Raw genomic sequence first — 15,734 nt, forward strand, 5'->3', positions numbered from 1 at the left:
TGTCCCACCGCGACCTGGCTGTTCGGTTCAGGCAGTTCACATGGTGCTGGGCCAGAGTCCATCCATTTTCAGGCACTTGCCAAGGGCTTTGAAGACTGGCGCGTTCCTGAGGAGGACGACCGGTGGTGCACGCATCCTGGGGGGGCCACTGTAATGTCCCGTGTCCCATCTTCTGCAGGCTCCAACTGAGACCGTTGCCAGGCTCCGGTTGCAGTCTGGCAGCGAGCTCGGTTACGTACGAGAGACCCTCTCGGGGCCAGCCGACCCACTCTGTGTGCACCGGAGATGCAGGTCCCAGCAGGACCGCAAGAGCCCCTGCCCGTAACTCCCAGCTCTCCTAGCAAACGTCTGATGATGATTTAGGTGGAGGAGGAGGGGTGAAGAGGCACCTTCTCCACCACTCGTACCTTCAAAGTGAACTGCGAGCACCCCTTTAAGAGCCAGATAAACTATGCTTCTCTTTTTTTTCCCTGTAACCAAACGGTGGATTGCACGCACTGGTACAATTCAGATAGACTTTTCTGACCCCAAATCTCTTCAGCCCCTGACCCTCGCAGGCTCCCTTGACTTGCCATTTCCCAAATGCTGGTGTCGCCTTCAGGTGCAAATGCCACCCACAGCCAGTGCAAACCTCTGCTGCACTCGGGGTGCCAGTGAAGGCAGAGCCCGGGACTCGCGTCTGGGGAGAGGATGGTTGTCTCAGTCCCCTGGGAGCAGCGGAGCACAAGTGGCTCCGTCAGCAGGAGCATGGCACCGAGGAGCGGTGCAGGACACGGCTGCTTGCAGCCACATTGCCTGCACGCTGCTGCGGGGCTGCTGGCTGGAGGGTGAGGGGACTAAGGAAATAAGTGCATGGGAACCCACGCATATGACAGAAACTCCTATTAGCTTTTGGCTTCTGCTTAGCAGGAAATAAGATTATCAAACAAGAGCTGCTGCCTCTCAGAGCCTGGCGCCGTTTCAGTGTGCAATCCATCACCAGAGGCTGTGGGAGCGGGGAAGAGCTGCAGGAAGGCGCAGGGAAGGGGGCTGGCGATGCCCTGACCCCTGGCAGCCCTGGAGGTCCTGGGGCAACTCCCATCGGAGTGGGGGTGTCAGCCTCGCCCTGTATTGTTTAAATACCAGTTTAGGGTAATTGCACAGTGACCTCTGAAAATACAGCTGGGTCTGCCTTCATCTAGCTTCTCAACTGCAGGAGCAGCACCTTCCTCCCCAGAACCGCAGGAATGCCAGATGCAGGAATGCCAAGTACATTTGCCCATTGCATTAAACAACTCCCCTTCAATCATCCTTAATTTCACAACCCCCAAAATCACAGGAGTTTAGATGAGATTAATGTACTCCTTTCTAAATGAGGGTTCAGAAATAAGAGGTTGCAACAAATGCTGGAAAAAGATGAGCATTAACAACAGGTCAAACCAAACTATCACCAGCTACAGATAAATTCCCAGAAGGCAAAGCCTGCCCATCCCCAGGATCCCTCTAACCATAACCTGCCCCAGTGCAGGTGCAGGCTCAGCCCAGGGAGAGTCATGGCCACCAGGAATTTGCCATTGGAGTAGACTCAAGGGAAGCATTCTCCACGTTTCCCAAGCAGGGTGCCAGCAGAAAGCCAACACGAGGGGCCCGCAGGATGGCCCCAAGTGCAGGCAGAGCTACAGGGTGGAGGTTCAAGGCTTTCCTGCCAGACAGCCCCAAGCCTGAACTTTTTCAGATGAACCTGCTGCCACCAGAAACACACTGAAGAGCGATATATGCTGGGGCATATTTGCCCATGCAACTGAGAGAGACCACAACCAGGGCCTTGAGACACATGTTAGCACTTGGCATTGTATCTTACAAAGCCTTTTAGTAAACATTCCCTAAACAAGAATATATATTCCAGGGAGGTGCCCGGTGAAGCCTGCCCTGACCCTCACAGGCTGCTCTGGCGTGGCTGACCCTGGGTACCAATGCATCACCCTCTTGAACACAGCTGGCAGTGACTCGTGATGGCGGCATCTTTAGAAATCCTGTATACATTTTCTGCCACTGCAGCATTATAAGTGATTATCGGTTGGGCTGGAGGCCTGGCTGCGTTTGTCTTTCAAATGGCTCACAATAGAAATCTCTTTGCAGAAGAATTTGTTGAAAACCAGTTCAGCAAGAGAGAGGGACTATTGCTTTGTCATGGTATCTCTGCCCCGGCATGTTGTGTGGCCTCCATGAATGCAGTAATCCTCCCTCTCTCCCCATTTGTTAAAGAAAGATGCCTGACTCAGTATTTATCAGTAATGGCAGTTACTATTTTTTGCCTTGTTTCCAACGTCAGTGTCTGTTGGTTTAATGCTGTTGGAGAACAAAAGCAGACGCTGAGGCCTTGCAGAGCAGTTGCAGAAGCAATCAGTGACTTGCAGATTTTATAAACTCCAAACTCTGTAAGCATAACGTGTTTAACGCGGCGGGGCGGCACTGCCCTCCCGAGGGACGGGGACTCACGCTTCATGCCTGGGTCAGAGGCAGCAATGGACTTCAGCCAGGGGAGGAGGCAGAGGCAGGTCTGCAGGCTGCAGAGTACCCGGCATCTGAAGGTAACAAAACTCTGGCCGCCACAAGCCCTTCTTTGCTTTCTAAAAGCTTGCTCACACACTAAGGAAAACAGCATAACAAAAATGCTTCATTTTCCCAGCTGCTAAACGTGGCAGATAAAGGCTAACACAGGCCCTCAAAGAATGCCATGGTTAATATTTATGAATTCCTTTCAAGAATAGCTAATACACAGACAGCGCTAAGTATTATTCTATTAACCCCAGCACAGCATCTTAACATGTATCCATGGTCGAGCTTAAAGCCTAACCTTTGTTTCAATAAGGTAACAAACCCCACTCTTCTGGGTCTTAACTAACCCAAAAGTGAATTCAGAAGAGCCCCCTTTCCCCTTCTGCTTGTGCTTTCCCAAACCCCTGCCTCTGACCCTTGCCAGGATGAGACAGAGGCACTTTAAGAGGAATGAAATCACCCTGGAAAACTGCATCCTCCAGAGTGATGCCAGCAGAGAAAGAAAGATAATAATGAGAGGAAAGCAGAGGGGAAAAACAGTGATTAAAGTGACCTGGTGACCGAAATAACACTGCACACAGAGTCACTTACTGATGTGAAAAAGGCAGCTATTCCAGAAAGCTGGAAACCTGAGGAGCATAGAAGGGAATCCATCACATCAAGCGAGAGAGCCTGGAGCTCCCTGCTGCCGCGGGGCACCGCTCCACCGCCCAGTGCCAGGCTTTAAATCACAGGGCAATAATTACAGTCACTGAGCAATTACCATCTTCCTCCTTTGAGCCCAGGTGCAGAAGCTGCCACTCTCTGCCGGCCACAGGGCACAGCACAGCTCCCTGCCACCGCTCACCCTCGCGGTCTGTGGGTTTGGGGTGAGAGCAGCAAACCCCCCGGCTACGCACCTCTGCTGCATAACGCTCGGCTGGAAAAAATCACACAAAGCTGCTCCGACCTGCTACCTCGCACAGCCCCCCTGCAGCTGCAGAGCCCCTTGCCGGGGTGCCTGCTGCCTGTATACCCCCTTACTGGGGTGCATGCTGCCTGTGTACCCCCTTACCAGGGTGTGTACCCCTTTACCGAGGTCCATGCTGCCTGTGTATCCCCTTACCAGGGTGTGAACCCCCTTACTGGCGTTCATGCTGCCCCTGCATCCCAAACGTGCTCCCTTGCCCAGGGAAAGCACGTGGAGCGAGCAGGCCGCCCGGGGCTGGACCAAGCAGACATCTCGTAGGCAGCATTTCCAAGCCCGAGGCATCCGAGCCTGACAGCTAACCCGGAGGACCATGATTAGAAAAGAGGCAGAAAAGGGCTTTCCGCACAAAGCATTTTGCAGGGTGCGGGAGCTGGGCTGGCTGCTGCGCCCAGGGTGCCCGCCCCAGCCAGCCCCAGCCCTGGCTCCGTGCTGCTCACTCACAGGGTGACATCCAAAACCCTTTTGTCCCCTTCAGGCTCATTTCTGGAGTGGTGGTGTCCTCTCCGAGTCATCCTCCCAAAGATTTGCACTTTGCCCACAACGGTCTAGACACACAGTTCATAAATGACTCATGACTTTCTTGTGCTCATAAAGTCTGCCCTTGCTTCTGGCGCTTAATTTAGATCTGTACTTCAAGAGTTGAAATCTGGGCGTGAGCCTTGACCTCGAATCTTTCCTTCCCACATCTCTGGAGTTAGTAAATCCGCCTGTCCCACCTCGGGCATCCCCAGTGCTGCTCAGGGACAACCTCCGGGTGCCCAGCACCACTGGTGCCCTTCCTCACCGAGTTCACACCTCCTCCTCCTCCACCCACATGTCCCTCTGTATGGACAGGGCCGCAGGCAGAGCTGCTGTCCTCCTGGCACAGCGAGACAGCTCTCCTGTACCCCATCAGGGACCTTCCCTGGGTGCTGCAAGAGGCACCGACCACCCCAAAGTGCAGCCAGCCCCGGCAGTGGCCCATGCAAGGTGCACAGTCGCCCTTACGGGCTCCCACACAGCATCCCCAGCCCAGGGTTTGCAGGCAGGCAGCTTGCACAGCTTGCAAGCTGACCTGTGGGGCACGATCACCCTCACTTGCCCACGGTGGCCCCCGAATTGCATGCTGAGCCTGTCTGACCTGTGCTCAGGTCACAGAACAAGAGCAGAAGCCCAGAGCGAGTTATTTCACTGTTTGTTCTCATCCCACGCTGCCCGGGCGGACAGGAGGGGGAGATCTTTACCGTGACAAATCCAGTCTGTGCAGCAGCAGATGAACTCCAGATCCAAGCCGTTCGCTTATAGCGGAGACACTCTGCACACCATAAAGCCCCCTGAAAGTGATGCCGATACTTGGAGCCCAGTGCTGGACGGCCTGGCTGCTTTCTGCCCGTCTCCCCTGCCACACGCTGCCTGGGACAGTCGCACACAAGCAGCCGTGGGCACAAGCGACCTTCTGGATCCCTGCACCATCCAAGCAGAAGATGGACCACCCTGTCCCCTCCGTGTGTTTCCAAATCTGCCCCCCCTCCCCAGACCTTGCGCAGGGCCATTCCCAGAGCTGTGGCCTGGCAGTTCCCCAAAGCTGCCCTGCCTCTCACCCACTCTGATTATTTTTTTCTTCAGAGGGGTCACTCGTTTATTCTCTAGCAGCTGCACATCCTCACAGGGCCTGTTTATGTTACACAGAAGAGTACTACTCAGTTGGGTACATTTTCCACTGGAATTTCCATCTCCCTTTATATTTGAGTTTCAATTGCAGGTCAAATCTTGGACATAAAATACAAGTATTTAACATCAAGTAAAACACCCTCCCTTCCCCTTCCTTAATATTCCCTTTGCTGCAGGGTGTTCTAAAAAGCTTCTGACTGATGGGAAGAGCTTACTAATTCCTAAACTATCAATGGGGGTTTTGTAGCTTACACCTAGCCTGGTGCGGATGCGATCCTCTGTGGGTGCACATGCGTGGGTGCCACACAAAGCACAGGGAATGGTGCAGGCAGTCAGGGGATACTCATTTACTCCCTGGGGACCCTGCACCCCAGCACGGGGGCTGAATGCATGGCTCCTGAGTGAGAAAAAGATAAAAACCCATTGGGGTCCTGGCTGCAGCATCCCTGGCTGGGCAGGCAGTGATGGCAGCTGCTGTTCCCCAAACTTTGGAGCTGGCATGTGGCGGTTTGGTCCCATCGCCTGAGTCCGGCTGCATCCATCACCCCTCTCCAGGCTGGCTTCTGTGCCCAGGGCTTCTGAACATGGCTGCCTTTGGGGCATCGAGCTGGAGCTTTGCCTCGGGGCTTGCTGACCAGCTCCTGCTGACCGGGGCGGGCAGCTGGCAGCATCAGGCATTTTGGGGGATGTTGTTGTGTGCGAGCGCAGTTTGGATCAGCCCTTTTCCTGCCCACGTAGCCCTGCGAATCGGGGATGTTTGTACCCTAAGACCAGCCAGGTTTCAAAGGGGAAAGCTGCGTATACCAGGGTGCATTTATCTCATTTTTAAAAATTCGTCCAAGCTAGGCCAAGCATCTTATGAATTGCACTGGGATGGAGACACTCCATAAGCATGTAAAACATTATCATCAGCATTCAAAGTCCCTGCAAGACCCACATCACTGCAGCCTGCTCCTGGCACTCCAAGGCCATGAGCAGCCCCCATGCCTGGCCACTGTCACAGTGCAGCAGGGCTGGCAACGCTCACATCCCACGGGAGCTACGAGGCTACCTTTTTTGTCCCAAAGTTTTTTGGTTTACTTTGGGGTCTTTTTCCACTTAGACGATCCAGGGCATCTTTCTGCCTCCTGTCATCTCTAGCATCCTTGGCTGCATCCCTGCAGGCCAGCCTGACCCCACGGCTTTCCCCTAAAAGGCTGTGGAAATGCCAAGCATGACAATCATCCCCGTGTCTCTAGACTGCCCACGCGGGAGCTGGAAATAAACAGCGTGGGTGTCACCTCCGTGGACAGCACTCTGCAACGCGCTCCGCTACAGCAGCCCAGTTTCATCAGGTAGCTAAAATTGCAGACTTCTCTCCTGTGACGTGCTTTTTGTGGTGGTTTGTTGTTTACAGAGATGAGCAAGGGTAGAAGAGCCTTCAAAAAAAAAAATCCCCTTGCCTCTAAGGGTACTGTTATGGAAACCTACGGCAGCGTCCGAGGCAGGGCACTGTTTTCCTTGGAGCGATGCAGGAGCAGCTGCCTGCTCCTGCCTGCTGACACGCAGCCTGTGGTCGCGCTGCCTTCTTCACAGATGTCACGGGAAGGGCCAAATTGGTGCCCACCTCTTTAGGGACGCAGGTGCCTCAGTACGCCCCTGTCTGGGACAGGGAGGACCAGAATTAGGGCTGTATCTTCTACCAAGGTCTGACACGTCCCAGCATGTGATTCATGCTCCTTTCTAGGCTGGAAATGAGGATGACAAATGGACAGCGCAGCGTCCATGGGCCTCCAGAGCCACCCACTGCCTTCAACTGAGAACCCCCCCAATTTTTGCCTAAAGATCATGGGTCAAAGAAGCAACCTCTCTGGCTCTACAGGTAGCAAGAGGTGGAGATGCACAGCTTCTCTCACTAGTTTACTCTAGTGGTTAGTCATTCACAGCTAATTATTCTGGGTTTTTCTGCTGGCCATCTCATCTGCACTTAACACGGTTCAGCTTTGAGCTTGCCTTGCTCCAGTCTTTCACTTGAAACTCTGCTTGCATGCTCTTATACACTGCAGTTTCACACTGTAAGGCATTTTCTCCAGCCCTAAAGTCATACAGATAAGAAAATTATTATTTATTGGAGGATTTTTCTGGTAATAGCCATTATTATCTCTAGCTTTTGTGGCACTGTTAAGTTATTGAGCAACAGTGTGCACAGGAAAACACAGCTCAAGCTGTTTAGTCAGGCAGCTCAGAGAAAAAAACCAGGCATTAGCATACATAGCTACTAGATGGTAAATTTAAAATAAGATATCGAGCAGCAGAATTAAGAACAGAATTCCTCCAGCCCGTTTTTCTTAGAACTTAACAAGACAAGCTATATAGTCCTTATACAAATATTTCAGAATGAACATAATTAACTCCCTGCACATTTTCAGCGTAGTAAACCACTGCTGAGCTTATGGTGAACCCAGAAACCAAGTGATTTTCCTTGGAACAACCGAGACTGAAACTATGCTGGAGGAAGTTTGATTTCTGAGTGATGATATGTCTACTGATGGTTAACCACGAGGATGGATGTGGGGTTTCACTTGGCCTAGAGATGAAACCCTCAATTCCAGCATCCTCTGCTTCTTTGGGGAAGGACATGGTATAAAGTCTGAACCCAAACTCAAATCCCAGTTTTGAAGCCTGAGCCAACCCTTGATTGAGCTTGGCCACCCTTCAGAGGGCCAGCTGCAGGAAGTGTTGCATCTGACACCACGTGAAAATTCCTGCTTTTCACTCCTAATTCAAGCCTCATGCCTTATTAGCAAGAGCACACGGAGATTTCGGACCCATGTGAGTGCTGAGAGATTGGCAAGGGCTCATGGCTGATAGAGGGTGAGCAAGAGGAGCAGTGACCAGGCACATACCTGAAACACGGCCATCAGCAGGGGGTTTTGCTTGGGATGGGACCAGGGCTCAGCAGGGACTTGGTACAACAGGAGACTCAGATCAGCTCCTTGGCATAAGAGCATTGCAGAGCATGAAATTTTACGGCTAGAATCTGTCACTTGGTGTCAGCTGCTGGTTTTACCAGGCAGAGCTGGCCTGCAAACAGAGCAGCTCCACGCTGCAAGCAGCCACACGTTTGCATCTCCCGTATCGAAATGCTCCAAGAGACAGAGAGAAGGGAGGAGAGCTGGAGAAAAGCACCCATAACCAGAGCAGCAAAACAAAGCTGTGAGAAGCCTGCCCATGGCTAGGAGTGGCAGCAGCCGACACTGCCGTCTATCCGTCCATCTGTTTGTCCGTGGGCGTGCGGGGCAGGAGCCAGCAGCCGTGGGTCAACCACACCTGCAGCGCTAGCCCAGACAGCGCGGGCGCTCCCACTTTGTGGTCTGGCATTTTTCCCAGTGTCCTGCACGGACACCGGGGGCGGGTGGCAGGGGGGGACAGTGACATTTGCAAGCCGGGTGAAGCGTCACCCAGCTTAACCTCCCTGCCTAACCTCCCTGCCTGCCAGGAACTGGGCAGCGGGTCCTGAGCAGGGTGTGGATGGGGTGCCTGCTGCAGGGACCCCCCACGCCTGGAGGCTGCTGAGCAGGAGCCGAGGGGAGAGATGCCACTTTACCCCTCCATCGCCACGGCGGGGCACGCCGAGTGCCCCCTTGCCCAGAAGGTTTCCTACATCATCACAAAACGTTTCAACCAACAACAACCAATTAGTTCTTACAGCACCCTTTATGGCTTCCACTCCCTCCAGATGCTTTTCCCATGGGAAGCAAAACACAGGCAGACCCAGGGAGGAAAGTGCCCATAACCCTGCACTTATCCACCCACTGCCCAGCAGCAAAGACCCAAAACAAGGTACCTGCACCCAGCACATCGTCCCTGGGTCCTCAGCAGCCCAGAGCCATCCTCATGCACCTCTCAGAGATGAGACCACGAGGACTGCGTAACTCATGGCACATGTTAGCGGCTGCTCCCAGCCAGTCCCATGTGCCGGCACGTCTCGGTCCGCCTGAGCGAGGTGCCAGGAAGCAGCGCTGCAGCGAAGCACAGGGGAAGGGAACAACACTTTACATTGGTCTCAGCGTGAGCCTGCAAGGGCGAAAGGGCACTTGTAAAAGGCAGGCAGTGTCTCATCTCCTGGAGGGAAGGGGAAGCCCTCGGTGCCTTTGTAATTAGGATGCCTGTTACAGTGCTACTGGGGCAGTAGAGCTAGAGGTGCCCACAGCGAATCCCCTGGGATGAGGGGGCGAACGCTGGGTGTAGCTGGGCCCCGGGCTGCTGCCAGCTGTCACCTCCCACCAGCTCCAGCACAGCAGTCACAGCCACAGCTCTGGCAGCCCAACCCTGGCCCCACGGTCCTTGCTCAGACCCTGGTCCTCAGGGAAGAGCTGCAGCTCCAGTGCTGAGCGCACTGCAATGAAAGCATCTGCCTGCACTGGGCAGGCCAGCCTCACCATGAACACCATGAATGGTGTCTTAAAATAAAGATGAGCTCTCTGCCTGGGGAGGGAGGGAGGCAGGGACCAGGCAGGGGAGCAGCAGCCACCCCTGGGCTCCTTCCAATAATCGGGCAATTGCATTATTTCTCACTGCAGTGCCCAAAGGTTTGGACACTCTGCGTGCTACACATCTTCCACCCCATCCTTCACTGGAGGGACTGAGCTTTTGCAATCCTCTGTCCAGTGTGTTCTTTCTATACAGCAGGTCCCACGCATCTGGCTTGCTCTGAGAGTTAGAGCTTAAATCCCTCACATGAGGCAATGGGATTTGCTTCTGCAGCCAGCGTTGCTTGTGTATGTGTCCGTGGTCTTGGTCTGAACCCAGAGAGGACACATGGGGCAAGACCCTCCTGGCAAAGCTCCTGCTCTCTGGCTGGATCGACTCCTGGAGCTGGAACTGTAATTAAGTTAATCACCAGACTGCAAAAGGGTGTGGGTGGGGAGATGGGAGAGGCTGGAAGGTGATTAGAAAGTGGATGCTTGTGGTACCGCCAGGAAGGCGACCAAGGGGACCAGCCCCCTGCACACAGGTTTCCCAAGGGCTGGTAGTGGCCCACTGGTATAGGTTTTCCCCTAGGGCATCCCTAGTGGTATAGGATTTTCTCCCTTTACCTGGAGCCAGACGCCCTGTCATTATATTTAAATGCTGCCTTTGGTGAGCAAAGGGAAGGGTTAACCCCTGCTGCAGTTCATAAGCGAGAACCCCCCTGGGCAGGATGCAACCTTTTTTTAATTTGTCTTTACCATGATGCTCCTGGTGGTTATTATCAGCCTTTTTGCAGCAAAGAACTCGCTCACTCCTGCCATTAGTGATACCCGCTCAGTAAATTGCTAAAAGTTTCAGATTTACACTCCTGTCCGGTTTACATAACACAAAACCAGTGTGACCTAACGGGAATGACTGTGTTTTCTGGTGGCGAGCAGGAGATGATGATAGCAGGCATTAGTTAAAATAATTTCTACAGTTTTGGTCACACTTTATACCGCATATTCCACTTAGAAAGGGTAAAACCGGACTGATAAATATTTCATTAAGCAGTTAATCGTAATGCTAGAGATAAAATCACCTTGCCATAAACACTGACTAGAAACAAGCCAATGCATTCCGCTGATATGCACAAAATGATCTATTACATATTTATCATACACTTTGCCTAATCCTTTATTAAGTCCTTCTAAGAGGACCCATAGTCCAAGGAATTCGAGCCGTGCCTTGCGCTGCCAGCCCTTTGAAGGGAAGGCAGCCCTTGCAGGCTGGCTGTGCCGATGAGAACCCAGACCCCCTGTGCTGCAGCTCCTGGAGCAACCAGTGCAGGAGGAAACTTCTTGCTGATCTCTAGTCCTTTCCTGGGTGAGGAAATCCATCCCACGCAATGGATCTCTAAAACTTATGATGAGTAAAATACCTGTTTATCTGAGAGACATTTACTCTGCACACTCAGGTAGTTCTTGCATTGCCCCAAAGCCGTACCTGTCAGCCCGGCACTAAGCACCAGGCGCTTCAGGAATCCCTCAGGACAGGCAATGGGTGGAGGAAAGCCAGAGCCTGAATTCCTTAAAAATATTTTACCTGTTGTAAGTGCTTTCCATTCCCACATGTAGTGTCTGAGCTGCCTGGGAAGAGACTGCTCTATCCAGGTGGCTGCAGTCAGAAGTGGGAATGGGAACTGAGCCCATCAGGAGGCAATGCTGTCTGATCACAGCTGAGTCACACACCCTGGAATAAATATGATTTCTGCTTTAATGGAGAAAACAACACTTTCCAAAGTGAAACCAACTGCAGTGTTTCCACTGAACTCACCAGAGCCTGATTCAGGAGACACTGATCTCATTAACTGAAGTCCTTAAAAGACCTTAAAAGACTCCTGGGTTTGGCTGGCTTTTCGCCTCTTCGGAGTTTTCTGGATGATCTTTATCTGATCAGCTAGATGACAATTGTGATTAACTGCTCTTCTCATCAACGCATCCACACTTGTTCTGAAGGGGTGCTTAAGAGAGGCTATCCAAAACATTTCTTTCCAATCCTATATAAAGGATTGTATCCAAAGCCAAGGGCAATTTTAATGTCTTTGAGTCAACCGCCAATCTTGTTTTAACCCATGGTAGGTGGGATATTTCTGGTTTCCTCCGCATAGTAGCCAGGCATTTTATACTTAAGGCAAAAAAAATAGGCTCTCCTTAGCTGGTCACCTCACAGCTTCAGGGACAACCTGTGGGACAGAGGCACCATTTGGGCATCAGAGGTTGTGACGAGGCTGTGCTGACGATCCAGCGTGCTCAGCTGCAGACACCGCACTGGGGCCCACCAGCCTCTCGTGCAATGTGCTTTCACGAATGTGCAAAATTGCTGCAACTGATCTCAGGAAAACAGATCTATTCAAGCAAGTCAGGAGGAGTCTAAAGGAAAAGGAGTGGAAAGGAAGTGTTGGAGAGATGGACAGGAAAGAAAAACAGGCAGAGAAGTTTTAGCAACAGGATAAGGGACTCCGTCTCCCCACAGTTCCTCACTGCTCTTGGTCTAGGTAGCCTTTGCAGCCTCTGATGAGATGGCTCATTAAGCTACTAACGAGTTTGACCGGTGGATGGAGGTTTGTGGGTGGTAGTGGAAGATGCTCATCTCCCAGCTGAGAGGCAACAAACTTGCCATCCTTGTGGTCTCCAGCTACTGCGTGCATGCAGAGGGGTGGCCAGAAAAGGCATGGCGTTAGTTCCCTTGGGGAGCAGGGACCACTGCAGGGATGGTCCCCCGGGAAGAGGGACGTGCCCAGAGCGTGCCCAGCTCTGCCGGGAGCCCCACAGGACCCAGCATGGCTCCTCCCTGCTTGGCTCCTCTGCTGAGACTGCTACCAAAAACCTGGGGTGCTCGTGGTACTGATGGGAAGTCAGTCTTATCTGGCCACTAAATTTGTGTTGCAGGAGCCACAAGAGAACCATGAAAATTCCCTTGAAGCCACAAACAGCCCAGTCTGAGTGCAACCTGGCAATCCAGACATGCAAAAAGCTTTTGGGCCATTAGCAATACCCCAAGTTGCCAAACTCTCATCAACACCGCCTTTGTAATGCAAGCAAAGGGGAGAACAGTACTATCGAGTGAAGTCTGTGTTGATTTTAAAACAGGAAGGGAAAAGAACCTCACTCCTTTTCCATGGCCCCCAGCGTGCACTGCTATTTCGGAGCTCACACAGAGTTCGCCTGTTATTGGCAACGTAACCGGCCCTCGATGTTCAGACTCAGATGCTTGCAGAGTTTGGGATTTCACATCAAAGCCACTGGTTTGGCCGCTGCAGCAGCAGCAGTCATTGATAAAGTTTGGAACCAAACCCATACTTCTCAGAATTTCACAGCTATTCCGGTCCCACGCCGGGCTCATCTCTCCTCGCTGCTGCAAGGAGCACGCACACTGCAATGCTCCAGCCACCAAAGTTCAGTAGGACCTAGTTAAAATTAACATTTGGGTTTAACTCTTTTTTTAGGTCCTTTTTTTATTCAGAAAGCTATTTCTGATCTTTCAGGGTTCTGACTTCTCCTTCCACAGCCCAGGAGGAAGAGCCGAGTGGCACCAGGCTGCTGGCAGGACCCTCTGCTCCCTGCGCCTGCAGGTGGAGCTGGGGCCACCCCAGAGCAGATGCCCTGGGTCCAGCTCCCAGTGATGATGCCATTCATTCTCAGCGGTGGTTTTCTCTTAGGCAACACAGCACGGGAAGGCTACGGGAGTGAAGTGGATAAGCGTGTTACGCAGGGGTGGGAGGAAAGAGGAGAGCCATGAACACAGCTGGTCTTGGACAAACACTCTCCAATTTGGGCTCCAACTTACTGTCCTAGTGCGACCGGCGGTGTCAACTGCTCGGCAGCAGCCGTCCCCCTCTTACAGCAATCTCCTCTTGGAATATTTTCCTTTCTCCACAGGGCACCACGTAACTGCTGGAGTGTGGTGTCTCTCAGCTTAGCATCTTGGAGAGAGTTTTCTGTTCCACTTTGAGCTATTTAATCATTTTGTTGGGCTTCTACCCAAAAAAATAAGGCCCTTTATGTTGTCTTTGGTTCAGGTTCTCTCTCTCACTTTTGCTTTTTAATTCCCATAAAAATCTAACATGTTCCTGCCAAAAGTATAATAGTAGGGCCATGAGTGGTGGTGTGTGTAGAGTACTGACTCCATGGTCATAAAAGTATGAGGACAGCAATAGTATTTAGCAAGGAGAGACAATGGGAGTGGAAAATAGTGTTCATTCAGCTTCTCTTGTGGAGTCAAAGGCAGCTGGCAAGCACTGGACGCCTTCTAAAAATAGCAAAAAAACCTTAAAGGAAACGTGAAAATGAAGAAGTCATTTCCAGTTGAGCTGCTCTGTTAAAGCTATCCATTGATGCCCTTGAATGCGCAGACCTTCAGGTGACCAAGGGGAGCATCCCAGCCTGCTCCTCGCTCGTGCTGGCTGCAGCCTAAGTTTGCTGAGATCCTGAGCTGAGCTCTAGGCTTTGGGATATTTGTTTCTCACTTCTATCCATCATCAATGCAGGAGACTTCTGAGTGCCTTTTACCCTCAGATAAAGGCTCAAGAAAAGCTTTAGTTCCACTAAATTACACAATATCACTGATCTTGATTAATGCTCAGTAAAGCACTAAAGCTTTACATACCACATTGAATGACTTCAAGGCTTTTGTTCAGAGAAAGTTTGGCAGACAGTTGGCATTAAAAACTGAACTACTACAAGAAAAGTATGATCTCGTGACAGAAAAATAAATTTTGGGACCAGACACTCTGAGAAATACTTAATTTCAGCTGCCTGACAACCGTGTTAAAAAAGGATTTTAAAGCTATACTTAGCTAGGCCATCAGCTGCCTTGGAAAGCCACCAGGACCATAAAGCTTCTCCTGAGCTCTTGTGGGTTGCTTCACCACCTCATCACAGGACACTGGGGCTAGCCCGTGTTATCACCTGCAGAAAGCACTTCCCAAAAACCCGGTCTGTGCCGAATGGGGGTGGCTTTGCCACTTCCAAACACACAAAGTCTGAACGCACCAGCGCTAAGACGGACATGGCTTTTGTGCAGTTCAGAAGCAAGGATATCAACAGAGACAGTTGTAAAGCTTGGTTGGACTTCTTGGGAAAAGGTTGATATTTGGGGCTTTGCAAATAGCTCCAGAGCAAAAGCAAGCTTTGGGGTGATGCACAATACTGGGATAAACTGGCCTGGAGATGGTTTTCAAACCTAGAGACGAACCAAAACAGCCTCCAGTGCAAAACAGCAAATAGCTGAGGAAGTGCTGGGCTGATAAAATAACACTTGGTAGGCGTTGGTCCAGAAAACGTGACTTACCAAGCAAGATCAAAGTGGTTCGGGAGAAAGGGCAGTGGGGAAAAGTTAAAATAGTATGTCCCTGCATTTTGACTCCATGTTCAGCTGTTGTGTTAGTGATTTAATACCTCCATCTGCAGCAAAACACGGGCTGATAGTTGGGAGGAAAGAGAAGCTGTTGTGAACCGACAGGGAATACTTTTTCCTTTATGGTTGTGTTTTCCTCTCCTAGGAAATCTCTCTGTTCTGATGGAGACCCCAAGGGGACATGTCTGAGATAAAGGATTAAGTCTATGTCCTAACCAAAGCTGCTTGAAATGGTTGGGTGTGTTTTCAGCAATAGCAATGAAGTCTATTTCCAAGGTTTCAGCTTTTAGCAATCCAACCTTCATACATTTTTATCTTCTGCAGGCTTTTGGGATCCACTTGAAGGAATAGTTTCCCTTCCTTGCAGCTGCATTTGCAATTTTACATACTGAAGAGTTTACATCCAAATGTTTAGAGATTACATGTATATATGTGTGTGTGTGTTTGTATTGCAAAGAGTTGCAGTCCTTAATATCTCCCAGGTCACTCTTGAAGTACCACAGCAAACCCACACAGTATGATACTGGCTCCATCCTAATGTACCAGTAGCACAACTCAGTACTAAATAGACATTTTTACAATCTATAAATATATAAATATATATAAACAGTGACTATATAATACTTCCCATAATATAGCTGTGGGAATACATTATATTTAAAGTCATTTCCTGTATCTAGATTTATACTGTGCCCTGTCTTTTTCTGTTCATAAATCCACTTCTCTA

At 51.1% G+C, this 15,734-nt stretch overlaps 1 protein-coding gene across 3 annotated transcripts in view; it reads left to right on the plus strand.

Annotated features, from left to right (window-relative positions):
• The window catches only part of FGF1 (fibroblast growth factor 1), a 31,654-nt gene that overhangs the window by 6,487 nt on the left and 9,433 nt on the right, over positions 1 to 15,734 (plus strand). The window lies entirely within an intron of this gene.

Source organism: Nipponia nippon, unplaced genomic scaffold, assembly GCF_047370975.1.
Source record: "Nipponia nippon isolate SJK-2023a ecotype South Korea unplaced genomic scaffold, ASM4737097v1 scaffold_17, whole genome shotgun sequence".
Taxonomy (NCBI): Eukaryota; Metazoa; Chordata; class Aves; order Pelecaniformes; family Threskiornithidae; genus Nipponia; species Nipponia nippon.